The sequence below is a fragment of the Loxodonta africana genome, chromosome 20 (assembly GCF_030014295.1).
Source record: "Loxodonta africana isolate mLoxAfr1 chromosome 20, mLoxAfr1.hap2, whole genome shotgun sequence".
Lineage (NCBI taxonomy): Eukaryota > Metazoa > Chordata > Mammalia > Proboscidea > Elephantidae > Loxodonta > Loxodonta africana.
This window is the reverse complement of record NC_087361.1, coordinates 59,298,180-59,311,417: the sequence shown is the minus strand read 5'-3', so window position 1 is coordinate 59,311,417 and position 13,238 is coordinate 59,298,180. Positions and strand designations below refer to the sequence as shown.

Below are 13,238 nucleotides of genomic sequence, written 5' to 3'. Positions count from 1 at the left end.
CTACATTACTCATTGCTGTTGAGTCAGTTGCGACTCATGCCTACCCTACAGGACACAGTAGAACTGCCCTATAGGGTTCCCAAGGCTGCAAATATTTACAAAAGCAGACTGCCACATCTCTCTCTTGTGGAGAGGATGGTGGGTTTGGCTGGTGGATTCCAACCGCTGACTGTTTGGTTACCAACCAAGCACTTTAACCACTGTACCACAAGTGCTCCTTATGTACACATATACACTTTTTTTTTTTCATTAAAAATAAAGAACTTCAGTGTAAGGCACTGTTGTCCAAGAGTTAAATGAAGACTAAAAGTTCACACAATACCACCTTGCTCTAATGCTTCTCAAACATGTCCTTTACCCTACCACAGACATGAGGGTAATAATCGCACCCACTCAGCAAACTCTTTGAAATAGTATTCCTCTCAAAGCACGAACTGGCGTTTTTCCTAAAAAAAAAAAAAAAAATAATAAGCAAAATAACTATTTTATATTAACAACAATAATTACAGAAGAAGTGTCTTGAGAGGGGGAAAAAAAACAAACAAACAAATAGAAAACTATAGCAGCTATTTCGGCCTAGAAAAAGTTTCCTAATACTTCCTCTGTTTTTTTAACAGTCCCAAGGAATACATTTACTCTGTTGTCGTGTAATCCTCATGATAAGAAGGAATAAATTTACAAGTGTGCCCTTGGTTCAGATGGTACTTAATGAGAAGTTAAGAGCTACCTGTACAACTGGGCTGAAGAATCAAATTTCTCTTGGTCCCTTGAGGAATCAAAACAATTGCCTAATGTCACATCAAGGACAGGATCACAAATTTTTAAGAATATCTTAATTTACTCTCATGAAATACATTAGCACTGAAACCTCATGAAAGCTGGATTCAGGGATTATCAGGAGTCTGCAACGTGACTTTTAAACAAAAACAGGCGCTTTGTTCTTTACTGCTCATCTGCTCTTTTGCAGTAATAGTTTTCTGGGATAACCGTTCCTCACACGGACTGCAATGAATAGTCTTGAAAGTGCTTGCTTTGAAAGGAGAATTAACAAACTGGAATGCACACAGAGTAGAATGGCAAGAGGTATGGATAATTATCAACAAGACACCTAAAAGATACAGTTTTTTCAAGTTTTTACCAAAAATTCATCTCAAGGTAAAAAGTCATCCAGGAAAGTAAAACTTCAAGTTGATAAAGTATTGTTTATATGCACTACACCAAGCAATCCACTCAGGGTTTTAACAGTTTTAAAAATTATACCACGGTATGGATGAACAATGAATGACGTAGTTTCAATGCAGTATTACTATGATTATTAGTCTCAGAAGGGGTTTCCCCAGTATGCAACGTCTTCAACAACCAGAAAAGGCCAGCAGCTTCTCATATCCTATGGGATTCAATACAGAATGCCTGTACTTCTATAAACAAGTCCTGTACGTTAATAATTTTGTTACAGATCAAGGACTGGAGGAAGACACAGATGAGGTGCATCAAATGACCCTTAAATTGTTCACAAGTAGAGATGAAATTTGATATATAAAGGTGGATAAGTTCCAGAGGTAGATCAACAGCTGTAGTTAGCTGATTTACAACTTCCATTGAATGTAAGGACATGTCCATATTGACCAGGCCTGAAACATACTTGGTTATCGGGTTTGACTGCGTTAATTTCAGCAACATTTCTATAGTAACTAGAGAGTTGTTTTCCATGAGATCAGGAAGATTGGCTGGAATCAGGCCAATGTGATAAACAAGTCTTGCATTTTTTTCTAAGTCACCAAGGAATGTGCTTGTTGAGAAGATAAGGGGTGTTTGAAGGCTTTGGCCATTATTTGCTTCATCTCTACAGCAGTGCTATTCTTAACACACATTGATGTATCCCACTGAATTGCACGGTCAGTCTCTGTTGGATTTAGCCACGTCAACTCATCCTCACAAACGTGGAGTGGAGGTGTTAGACAAACGATGGCCAAAAATGGCTTTCAATAGATGGTTTTGGAACACTGACTAAAGCTTCTGTGTTTTGAGAGACAATCAAGCTGTCAAATCCAGAGTTGGAAGAATCGAGGTCTGGGTCACTGAGAATACTAGGGAAGCTAGCTTTACTCTGGGTTGGAGATCTGAATGACCCTCAGCTAAGGCTACCTGAAGCCCACTTATGTCCACAGACCGGCCCCTGTTTCCAACACCCATGAAAGCAATCTGGCGAGGTGTCTTTTAGAAGAGTTTCCTTGGTGGTGCCAGCATCAGCTGGGAAAGAAAAAAACTTTTCTGTTGGAGTTATAGGAGGTAAAAATCCTGAGAGTGGTGGCCAGTCCAGCTGCTGGCCGCCACATGCAGGCTTCACAGGGCAGGATTGAGCAGGTGTTTGAAACTGGCAACAAAGGGGGTGGCAGCGAGCAAACTGAAGTTGTCAAGGATTTCTTTTTACTTGAATCCACAATCAATACCCATGGAAGGAGCAGTCAAGAAATCAAAAGACACATTGCTCTGGGCAAGTCTGCTGCAAAAGACCTCTTTAAAGTGTTGAAAAGCAAATATGTCACTTTGAGGACTAAGGTGCGCCTGACCCAAGCCATGGTATTTTCAATCCCATCGTATACATATGAAAGCTAGACGATGAATAAGGAAGACCAAAGAAGAATTGACACCTGTGAATTGTGGTATTGGTGAAGAATACTGAATACACCATGGACTGCCAATAGAATGAACAAATCTGTCTTGGGAGAAATACAATCAGAATGCTCCCCAGAAGCAAGGATGGCGATACTGTGTCTTACATACTTCAGACATGTTGTCAGGAGGGATCAGGCCCTGAAGAAGGACATCACGCATGGCAAAGCACAGAGGCAGCGGAAAAGAGGAAGGCCCTCAACGAGGTAAACGGACAGTGCCTGCAGGAATGAGCTCAAGCATAATAATGACTGTAACGACGGCCGAGGCCCGGGCAGTGTTTCTTCCTGTCGTGCATAGTGTCACCATGAGTCAGAACTAGCTCGATGGCACCTAACAACAACATGCTGTCCTATACCCACTGCCATCAAGTCAATTCCAACTCAGCAACCCTATAGGACACAATAGACCTGCCCGATAGGCCGTCCAAGGAGTGGCTGGTGGATTTGAACTACCAACATTTTGGTTAGCAGTCAAACACTTAACCACTGAGCCACCAGGGCCCCCAAAACACAGTTGGCAGCAGTGGGATTCGAACCCATGACCCCACAGAGACCAGAGCCATAATCCAGTCCCGTAGACTGCTCAGCCACTATACTGCTCATTATACTTCCCTAGTTAAAAGGTAAGAGGCACTGGTGGTTCAGTGATCTTTCCATGGGGGTGATCCTGCTTTGATTCCCAGCCAACGCACCTTATGGGCAGCCACCACTTATCTGTCAGTGGAGGCTTGCATGTTGCTATGATACTGAGCAGGTGTCCGCAGAGCTTCCAGAGTAAGATGGACTAGGAGAAAGGACCTGGTTATCTACTTCTGAGAATCAGTTAATGAGAGCCTTGTGAATCAAAACTATCTGGTGTTCTTTTATGCACAGGGTAACCATGGGGTGGGGGGTCACTCCTCAGCAGCTAACAACAATAACAGCTAAGGGGTAGGGTGGTATCTGGATCAGGCTGCATGCTGGAGTCCTTGACTTCTAATCTTTTAATGGCCAGACTGTTGATCTTGGACATGATTCTTCACCTCTCTAAGTCTTAGTTTCTTCTTGAGTAACATGGGAATTATAATAACCGCTTTCCCTAATTTATAGGTAGTTAGAAGATGTTTCCTGAAATGCCTTGAAAATTCTAAGAAGCTATACAAATGAGAGATAGTATTAAACATCTCACGATAAGGTAATTTAACATAATTTTCTATCTATAAGTTACTTAAATGTATTAACTCCAAACAGTGAATTAAAATATATTTACACTAGCATATGCCCTGATGGTTCTAACTCATAGCATACCCTCAACTGGACATTGTTGGAGAATCAGGTATTTATCAAGTGCAATTAACATCTCAACCACCCGTCTGTTGGTTTGTCATACTGTGGTAGTTAGCGTGTTGCTATGTATGAGGTTGGAAGCTATGCCAATCGTATTTCAAATACCGGCAGGACCATACGTGGTAGACAAGTTTCAGTGGCACTTCCAGACTAAGACAGACTTAAGAAGAAAGGCCTGGTGATCTATTTCTAAAAATTAGCCCATGAAAACACTATGGATCACAAAAGAATATTGTCCAATATAGTGCTATAAGATGAGCCGCCTAGGTTGGAAGGCATTCAGGACGACAATGAACTCGAACACATCAATGACGGTGAAGATGGTGCAGCACTGGGCAATGTTTTATTCTGTTCTATATGGGGTCACCTCAGTCACCTCAGTCATAGCTGACTCAAGGCACCTAATAACAGCAACAATTAACATCTATTGCATCAAGTCTTCTTTCACTGATGTTAAGGACCATGACCGTGCTTCTCCCTTAACAGAGACTGTCCTTAACAATATGTAAGATGTAGTCAGTGCCTAATCATATATTGAGTTTATATATTGAATTTACTTAGTGGTAGAGGTTTGTATTTCTAGGGCTTCATTTGGTCTCCTATCTGAGTGGCCTTCTTTTATGTCCCATTGTTCTAAATTATAAGAAACGCTGTTACCTACAGCTCCCAACCAGAGAAGGCTGCTGTACAGGACCGTACAAGGGGCTGTACCCAGAGATATGGTAAAAACAGGCTGGGATTATAGGAGGTGACTTAAGTATGGAAAACAGGTGGGTTTAGCTAGGTTATGCAGGCTTCCTGGGGACCGGCCAACTTGCATAATTCTATGGGTTCCAGGGACATAGGGGCTGTTCCTAGGTGTTTGGTACTAGACCCAGGATAATTAAGTCAGGTGCATAGTACACAGGAGTGTGAGAACCCGATGAGGGTTGTGGTTGGAGAGTGGACTTAAACAGCTACTAAAGAAGGTGAACTGACTGGCTTCCAGCCAGGGGCTCTAAACTGAGTCAAGACAATATCTGTTTAAAAACTATACTAAAACTGTGGACCAGGCAATGCTTGCCCCTCCCCTAGCAGAACTACAATACTTTGTAGTTCTTCGGGTAAATAAATAAGTGGTAGGAATAAAAGGGAAATTTCTCAATACAAAAAAGGGCATCTACAAAAATCTCCACAGCTAACATGATACTCAGTGGACAAAGACTGAGAACATTCCCATTAAGTTCAGGAACAAGAACGAGATGCCTACTTTCACCACTCATATTTAACATCATTCTGGACATCCTACCAGAGTAATTAGGTGAGACAGAAGAAATCAAAGGTACCCAGGTAATGAAGGTAGAAGTAAAACTATCTCTTTTTGCAGATGACAAGTATATACATAGAAAACACCAAAGAATCTACAAAAAAGCTATTAGTACTTATAAATGAATTCAGCAAAGCAACAGTGTGCAAGATCAATACATAAAAATAAGCACGGTTTCTGTACATCAGCAATCTGCAAAAAGAAGAAATACTAAAATATTACTATTTACAATGGCATCTAAAAAATAAAATACCTATGAATAAATGTAGGTAAAATCCCTATTTACAAAAAAGTATAAAACATTGTTAAAAGAAATCAAAGAAGACCTGAATAACTGAAGAACATTCCATGTTGGAAGACTTTATACAATTAAGATGTCGATACTACCCAAAGCAATCTATTAATTCCACGCCATCTCCATCAAAATTCCAACAGCATCTTGACAGAAAAGAAAAAGGCAATTCTCCAATTTATATGGAAGGGCAAGGGATCTCAAATACTGAAAGGAACCTTGAAGAAGAATAAAGCAGAAGGGCTCAAACTCTCATACTTCAAAACCTACTACAAAGCTACACTAATTTAAACATCCTGGTACTTGTATAATAATAGACATAGAAACCAGTGGGATAAAATTGAAACTACAGGAATATATCCATAGATATGTGGTCAACTGATTTTCAACACAAATTCTAAATTCATCCAATTGGGGAAGGAAAAGTCCCTTCAATCAGTAGTGCTGGAAAAATTGGATATCCACATGCAGAAGAATAAACTAGAAACCAGCCATTACATGATGCAAAAAAACCAACTGAAAATGGGTCAAGGACCTTAATTTGAAAATGAAATTCACAGAAGAGAATATAAGGACTAAGTATTTTTTGGTAGGTATCAGATATAATAATAAAAGGCATGAGCAACAAATGAAAAAAAAGACAAATGGGGCCTCATAAATATTAAATATTTCTGTTCATTAAAAAAAATTATCAAAAAAGTGAAAAGACAGCCTACATAGTGGGAGAAAAAATTTGGGAACCCTATATCTGATAAGGAAACCCTGATGGCCGCAGTGGTTAAGTGCTACGGCTGCTAAAAAAAGGGTTGGCAATTCAAATCCACCACACACTCCATGGAAACTCTATGGGGGAGTTCTACGTCATCCTTTTGGGTTGCTATGAGTTGGAATCAACTGGACGGCACTGGGTTTGGTTTGGTTTTATATCTGATAAAGGACTAATATACAAAATTTATAAAAACTTCTACAGAGGCAGAGCCAAGATGGTGGAATACACAGACGCTTCCGGAGAGCCCTCTTTACAACCAAGACCTGAAAAAAAAAAATTGAAAAGAATATTATGATAAGCTAGGAGCCCTGAGCTTCGAAGGCAAGCTTAGAAAATGAACTGAGGGGGAGTGGAAGAGACTGTTCAGAAGCAGAGAGGAGTTACCAGACCTGAATCGCCGGACGCACTCAGGCACCATTCCTGGTCCGGCAGCGGCAGGTTGGTACTAGCGTTCCACCAGTTTCCTAAGGGAGAAGCAGCCAGCCACAAAGTCCACTCACACCTCCGGAACCTGAGAAGAATGGTGCTCTCGGCAAAAGCTAAGTACTTGCGTATATTTTGCCGTGCCCCGCCCCACCCCAAAACCGGCTTCAGCGGCTGAATTCCCTGGGCCTGAGATAGGCCCTGTTGCACCTAGAGCCATCCTCCCAACCTTGGAGAAGGAAAAAATTTGCAATTGGGGGAAAAGATAATTTGCCAGCTCCACTAAGCGGGGGAGCTCAGGACAGAAGCAGGTCCCATCCAGGCATAAATGGCCCATGGACTTTCAGCATCTTTCCCTTCTGCATGGACCTCTGTGGGCCTATTTCAGGAGAATAGGCCCTTGTTGGCAGACTCCAACTGTTTCAGCTGTGTGGTGGAGAGGTGGGTGTTTGATGTGTGACTTTGCTTTGCTTTGCCAGGGTCCTCATCTACCCACATCAGGGGCCTAAGGACTGGTAGCTCCACCAGGTCACCCAGCCACCTGTGACACGGGTCCAATGATAACTGATACCTCCCAGTCCTTACAACCAAAAACACTGGATGCCCATGGTCCGTCTGCAGAACCCACCCACCTGCACACTCTAGGGAACAGGGACGTGCTTTCCTCAGAGACACTCGGGGGTTGGTTCTCAGCCTCCTGGCCTTGTTCAGAGCATGATCCCCTGCTGCAATCAGTTACGGGTACATACACCAATCACCCCTGCCCCTCTAAGACTATAGGACAGAGCCTGTACCACACACATGATGATCAGCTACCTGGACACCTGAGCTGAATTCATACAAGAGAAGTGAATGGACTCCTAGACTGATATACCTGATAACAGCTCTAGCCATCTGAGGACACGACATCAGAGTTCCGAAGGCAAAAATAATCAAGCTAGCTCACTCCAGCAACCCATTTCAGTATCTCAAAACAAAATCAAAGCAAGAAGCTACGACACATTAAGAAAGCATAAACTAACATAATACCTCACGGATGGCTCGGAGACAACAGTAAATACCAAGTCACATAAACAAACAGACCGTGATCACCTCAACCAGCTCTCAAAACAAAGAATCCAGGGATCCTCTAGATGAAAGTGCATTCCTGGAATTACGAAAGCCAGAACACAAAAGGCATCGGGAAGGAAATGAGGCAATATGCAGAACAAGCCAAGAAACACACAGATAAAGCAACTGAAGAAATTAGAAAGATTATTCGGGAACATAATGGAAAGTTTAATAAGCTGGAAAAATCCACAGGCAGAAAGCAATCAGAAATTCAGAAAATTAACAATAAAATTACAGAAGTAGACAACTCAATAGAATGTCAGAGGACCAGAATTGTGCAACTAGAAGCTAGAATTTCTGAACTCAAAGATAAATCACTTGGTACTAATATATCTGAAGAAAAACCAGATAAAAGAATTAAAAAAAAATGAAGAAACCTTAAGGATCATGTGGGACTCTATCAAGAGAAATAACCTACAAGTGATTGCAGTACCAGAACAGGGAGGGATAACAGAAAATACACAGAGAATTGTTGAAGATTTGTTGGCAGACAACTTCCCTGATATCATGAAACATGAGACGATATCTATCCAAGATGCTCATCGAACTCCACATAAGGCAGATATTAAAAGAAAGTCACCAAGACATATTATAATCAAGCTTGCCAAAACCAAAGATAAAGAGAGAATTATAAGAGCAGCTAGGGATAAACGAAAAGTCACCTACAAAGGAGAGCCAAAAAAAAATAAGCTCTGACTACTCGGCAGAAGCCATGCGGGCAAGAAGGCAATGGGATGACATATTTTAAAAAATTAAGGAAAAAAAATTGCCTGCCAAGAATCATATATCCAGTAAAACTGTCTCTTAAATATGAAGATGAAATTAAGACACTTCCAGATAAACACAAGTTTAGGGAATTCGTAAAAACCAAAACTACAAGAAATACTAATGGAAGTTCTTTAGTTAGAAAATCGATAATATCAAGTATCAACTCAAGGCTAGAACGCTGGACAGAGCAAGTAGAAGTCAACCCAGACATGGAAATCCAAAAAAAAGCAAAGCAAGATTATATATATAAAAAAAAAAACTCAAAACAAGGTAACCGCAATGTTATTATATAAAAGAATACAACATTAAAATGATAAAGAGGGACTAAGACATGTAATCATAAACCTTCCATATGGAGAGGAAGATACGGCGATACAAAGAAATAAAAGATAGATTTAAATTTAGAAAAGTAGGGGTAAAGAATAAGGGAACCATAAAGGAGACAAACTATCCTACTTATCAAAATAAAATACAAGAAAAAAATAGAGACTCAGCAGAAACAAAAGCAACAACAACAAATATGAGGAAAGGACAATTTATAAAGAAAATCTACTCAGCACATAAAATTAAGTGGGAAAAAGCAAGTGTCAAGAACACACAAAAAAGGACATCAAAATGATAGCACTAAATTCGTACTTATCCATAATTACCCTGAATGTAAATGGAATAAATGCACCAATAAAGAGACAGAGAGTGGCAAAGTGAATTAAAAAACAAGATCTGTCTATATGCTGCATACAAGAGACACACCTTAGACTTAGAGACACAAACAAACTAAAACTCAAAGGATGGAAAAAAATATATCAAGCAAACAACAATCAAAAAAGAGCAGCAGTGGCAATGTTAATTTCTGACAAAATAGACTTTAAAGTTAAATTTATCATAAAGGATAAGGAAGGACACTACATAACATTAAAGGGACAATACGCCAAGAAGATATAACCATATTAAATATTTATGCACCCAATGACAGGGCTGGAAAGTACATAAAACAAACTCTATCAGCTTTGAAAAGTGGGATAGACAGCTCCACAATAATAGTAGGAGACTTCAACACATGATTTTTGGTGAAGGGCAGGACATCCAGAAAGAAGCTCAATAAAGATACAGAAGCTCTAAATGCTACAATCAACCAACTTGACCTCATAGATATATACAGAACACTCCACCCAACAGCAACCAAGTATACTTTCTTTTCTAGCGCACATGGAACATTCTCTAGAATAGACCAGGTATCAGGTCATAAAGTAAGCCTTAGCAGAATCCAAAACACTGAAATATTACAAAGCATCTTCTCTGACCGTAACGCCATAAAACTGGAAATGAATAAGAGCAAAGCATAAGAAAAAAATTAAACACTTGGAAACTGAACAATACCCTGCTCAAAAAAGACTGGATTATAGAAGACATTAAGGATGGAATAGAGAAATTCAGAGAATCCAATGAGAATGAAAACACTTCCTATCAGAACTTTTGGGACACAGGAAAAGCGGTGCAAAGATGACAATTCATATCAATAAATGCACACATACAAAAAAGAAGAAAGGGCCAGAATCAAAGAATTATCCCTACAGCTTGAACAAATACAAAGAGAGCAACGAAAGAAACCCACAGGCACCAGAAGAATACAAATAATAAAAATTAGAGCAGAACTAAATGAAGTAGAAAACAGAAAAACAATTGAAAGAATTAACAAGACCAAAAGCTGATGTTTTGAAAAAATCAACGAAATTGATAAACCATTGGCCAAAATGACAAAAGAAACACAGGAGAGGAAACAAATAACCCAAATACAAAATGAGATGGACGATATTACAACAGACCCAACTGAAATTAAAAGAATCATATCAGATTACTATGAAAAATTGTACTCTAACAAATTCGAAAACCAAGAAGAAATGGATGACCTCCTAGAAACATACTACCTACCTAAACTAACACAAACAGAGGTAGAACAACTAAATAGACCTATAACAAAAGAAGAGATTGAAAAGGTAATCAAAAAACTCCCAACAACAACAACAACAACAAAAAAACCCTGTCCCGGAAGGCTTCACTACAGAGTTATACCAAACTTTCAGAGAAGAGTTAACACCACTACTACTAAAGGTATTTCAGAGCATAGAAAACGATGAAATACTACCAAACTCATTCTATGAAGCCACCATATCCCTGATGCCAAAACCAGGTAAAGACACCACAAAAAAAGAAAATTGCAGACCTATGTCCCTCATGAACTTAGATGCAAAAATCCTCGCCAATAGAATTCAACAACATATCAAAAAAATAATTCACCATGACCAAGTGGGATTCATACCAGGTATGCCGGGATGGTTTTCAACGTTAGAAAAAATAATTAATGTAATCCATCACATAAATAGAACAAAAGACAAGAGTCACATGATTTTAACAATTGATGCAGAAAACGCATTTGACAAAGTTCAACACTCATTCGTGACAAAAACTCTCAGCAAAATAGGAACAGAAGGAAAATTCCTCAACATAATAAAGGGCATTTATACAAAGCCAACAGCCAACATCATCCTAAATGGAGAGAGCCTGAAAGCATTCCCTTTGAGATCGGGAACCAGACAAGGATGCCCTTTGTCACGACTCTTATTTAACATTGTGCTGGAAGTCCAAGCCAGAGCAATTAGGCTAGATAAAGAAATAAAGGGCATCCAGATTGGCAAGGAAGAAGTAAAATTATCTCTATTTGCAGACGACATGATCTTATACACAGAAAACCCCAAGGAATCCTCCAGAAAACTACTGAAAGTAATAGACGAGTTCAGCAGAGTATTGGGACACAAGATCAACATAAGAAAATCAGTTGAATTCCTCTGCAACAAAAAAAGGAACATCGAAGAAGAAATCACCAAATCAATAGCATTTACAGTAGCCCCCAAGAAGATAAAATACTTAGGAATAAATCTTACCAGAGAGGTAAAAGACTTATGCAAAGAAAACTACAGTACACTTCTGCAAGAAACCAAAAGAGACCTACATGAGTGGAAAAACATACCTTCCTCATGGATAGGAAGACTTAACATTTTGAAAATGTCTATTCTACCAAAAACGATCTATACATTTAATGCACTTTCAATCTAAATTCTAACGACGTTCTTTAATGAGATGAAGAAACAAATCACCAACTTCATACAGAAGGGAAAGAGGCCCCGGAAGCATTACTGAAAAAGAAGAACAAAGTGAGAGGCCTTGCTCTACCTGATTTTAGAACCTATTATACCGCCACAGTAGTCAAAACGGCCTGGTACTGGTACAGCAAGAGATGCATAGACCAGTGAACAGAATTGAGAATCCAAACATCAATCCATCCACATATGAGCAGTTGATATTTGACAAAGACCCCAAAACACTTCAATGGGGAAAAGACAGTCTTTTTAACAAATGGTGCTGGCATAAATCATACCTCACTCCAGACACAAAAACAAGCTCAAAATGGATCAAAGACCTAAATATAAAATCTAAAACAATAAAGATCATGGAAGAACAAATAGGGACAACGTTAGGAGCCCTAATACATGGCATAAACAGTATACAAAACATTACTAACAATGCAGAAGAAAAACTAAATAACTGGGAGCTCCTAAAAATCAAACACCTATGCTCATCCAAAGACTTCACCAAAAGGGTAAAAAGATTACCTACAGACTGGGAAAAATATTTTAGCTATGATATTTCCAAGCAGCACCTGATCTCTAAAATCTACACAACACTGCAAAAATTCAACTGCAAAAAAACAAATAAACCACTTTAAAAAAGTGACAAAAAATATGAACAGACACTTCACTGAAAAACACATTCAGGTAGCTAACAGATACATGAGGAAATGCTCACGATCATTAGCCGTTAGAGAAATGTAAATGAAAACTACAATGAGATTCCATCTCACTCCAACAGGACTGGCATTAATCCAAAAAACAGAAAACAATAAATGTTGGAAAGGCTGTTGAGAGCCTGGAAAAATTATGCACTACTGGTGGGAACATCAAAATGGTACAACCACTTTGGAAATCGATTTGGCACTTCTTTTTAATAGCTAGAAGTAGAACTATCGTATGATCCAGCAATCCAACTCCATGGAATATATCCTAGAGAAATAAGAACCTTTACACAAACAGATATATGTACACCCATGTTGACTGCAGCACTGTTCACAATAGCAAAAAGATGGAAGCAACCAAGGTGCCCATCAACAGATGAATGGATAAATTATGGTATAGTCACATAATGGAATACTACACATCAAGAAAGAACAGTGATGAATCTGTGAAACATTTCATAACACAGAGGAATCTGGAAGGCATTCTGCTGAGTGAAATTAGTTGGTTGCAAAATGACAAATATTGTATAAGACTACTATTATAAGAACTCAAGAAATAGTTTAAACTAAGAAGAAAATATTCTTTGATGGTTATAAGAGGGAGGAGGAAAAGAGAGTGGGATAGGGGTGTTCACTAATTCCATAGTAGATAAGTACTACTTTCGGTAAAGGGAAAGACAACACACAATACAGGAAAGGTCAGCACAACTGGACTAAACCAA

At 39.1% G+C, this 13,238-nt stretch overlaps 1 pseudogene; it reads right to left on the bottom strand.

Annotated features, from left to right (window-relative positions):
- Window positions 1–1,254: 1,254 nt before the first annotated feature.
- On the bottom strand, window positions 1,255–2,793 carry LOC135228289 (CCR4-NOT transcription complex subunit 11-like; annotated as a pseudogene).
- Window positions 2,794–13,238: the final 10,445 nt, after the last annotated feature.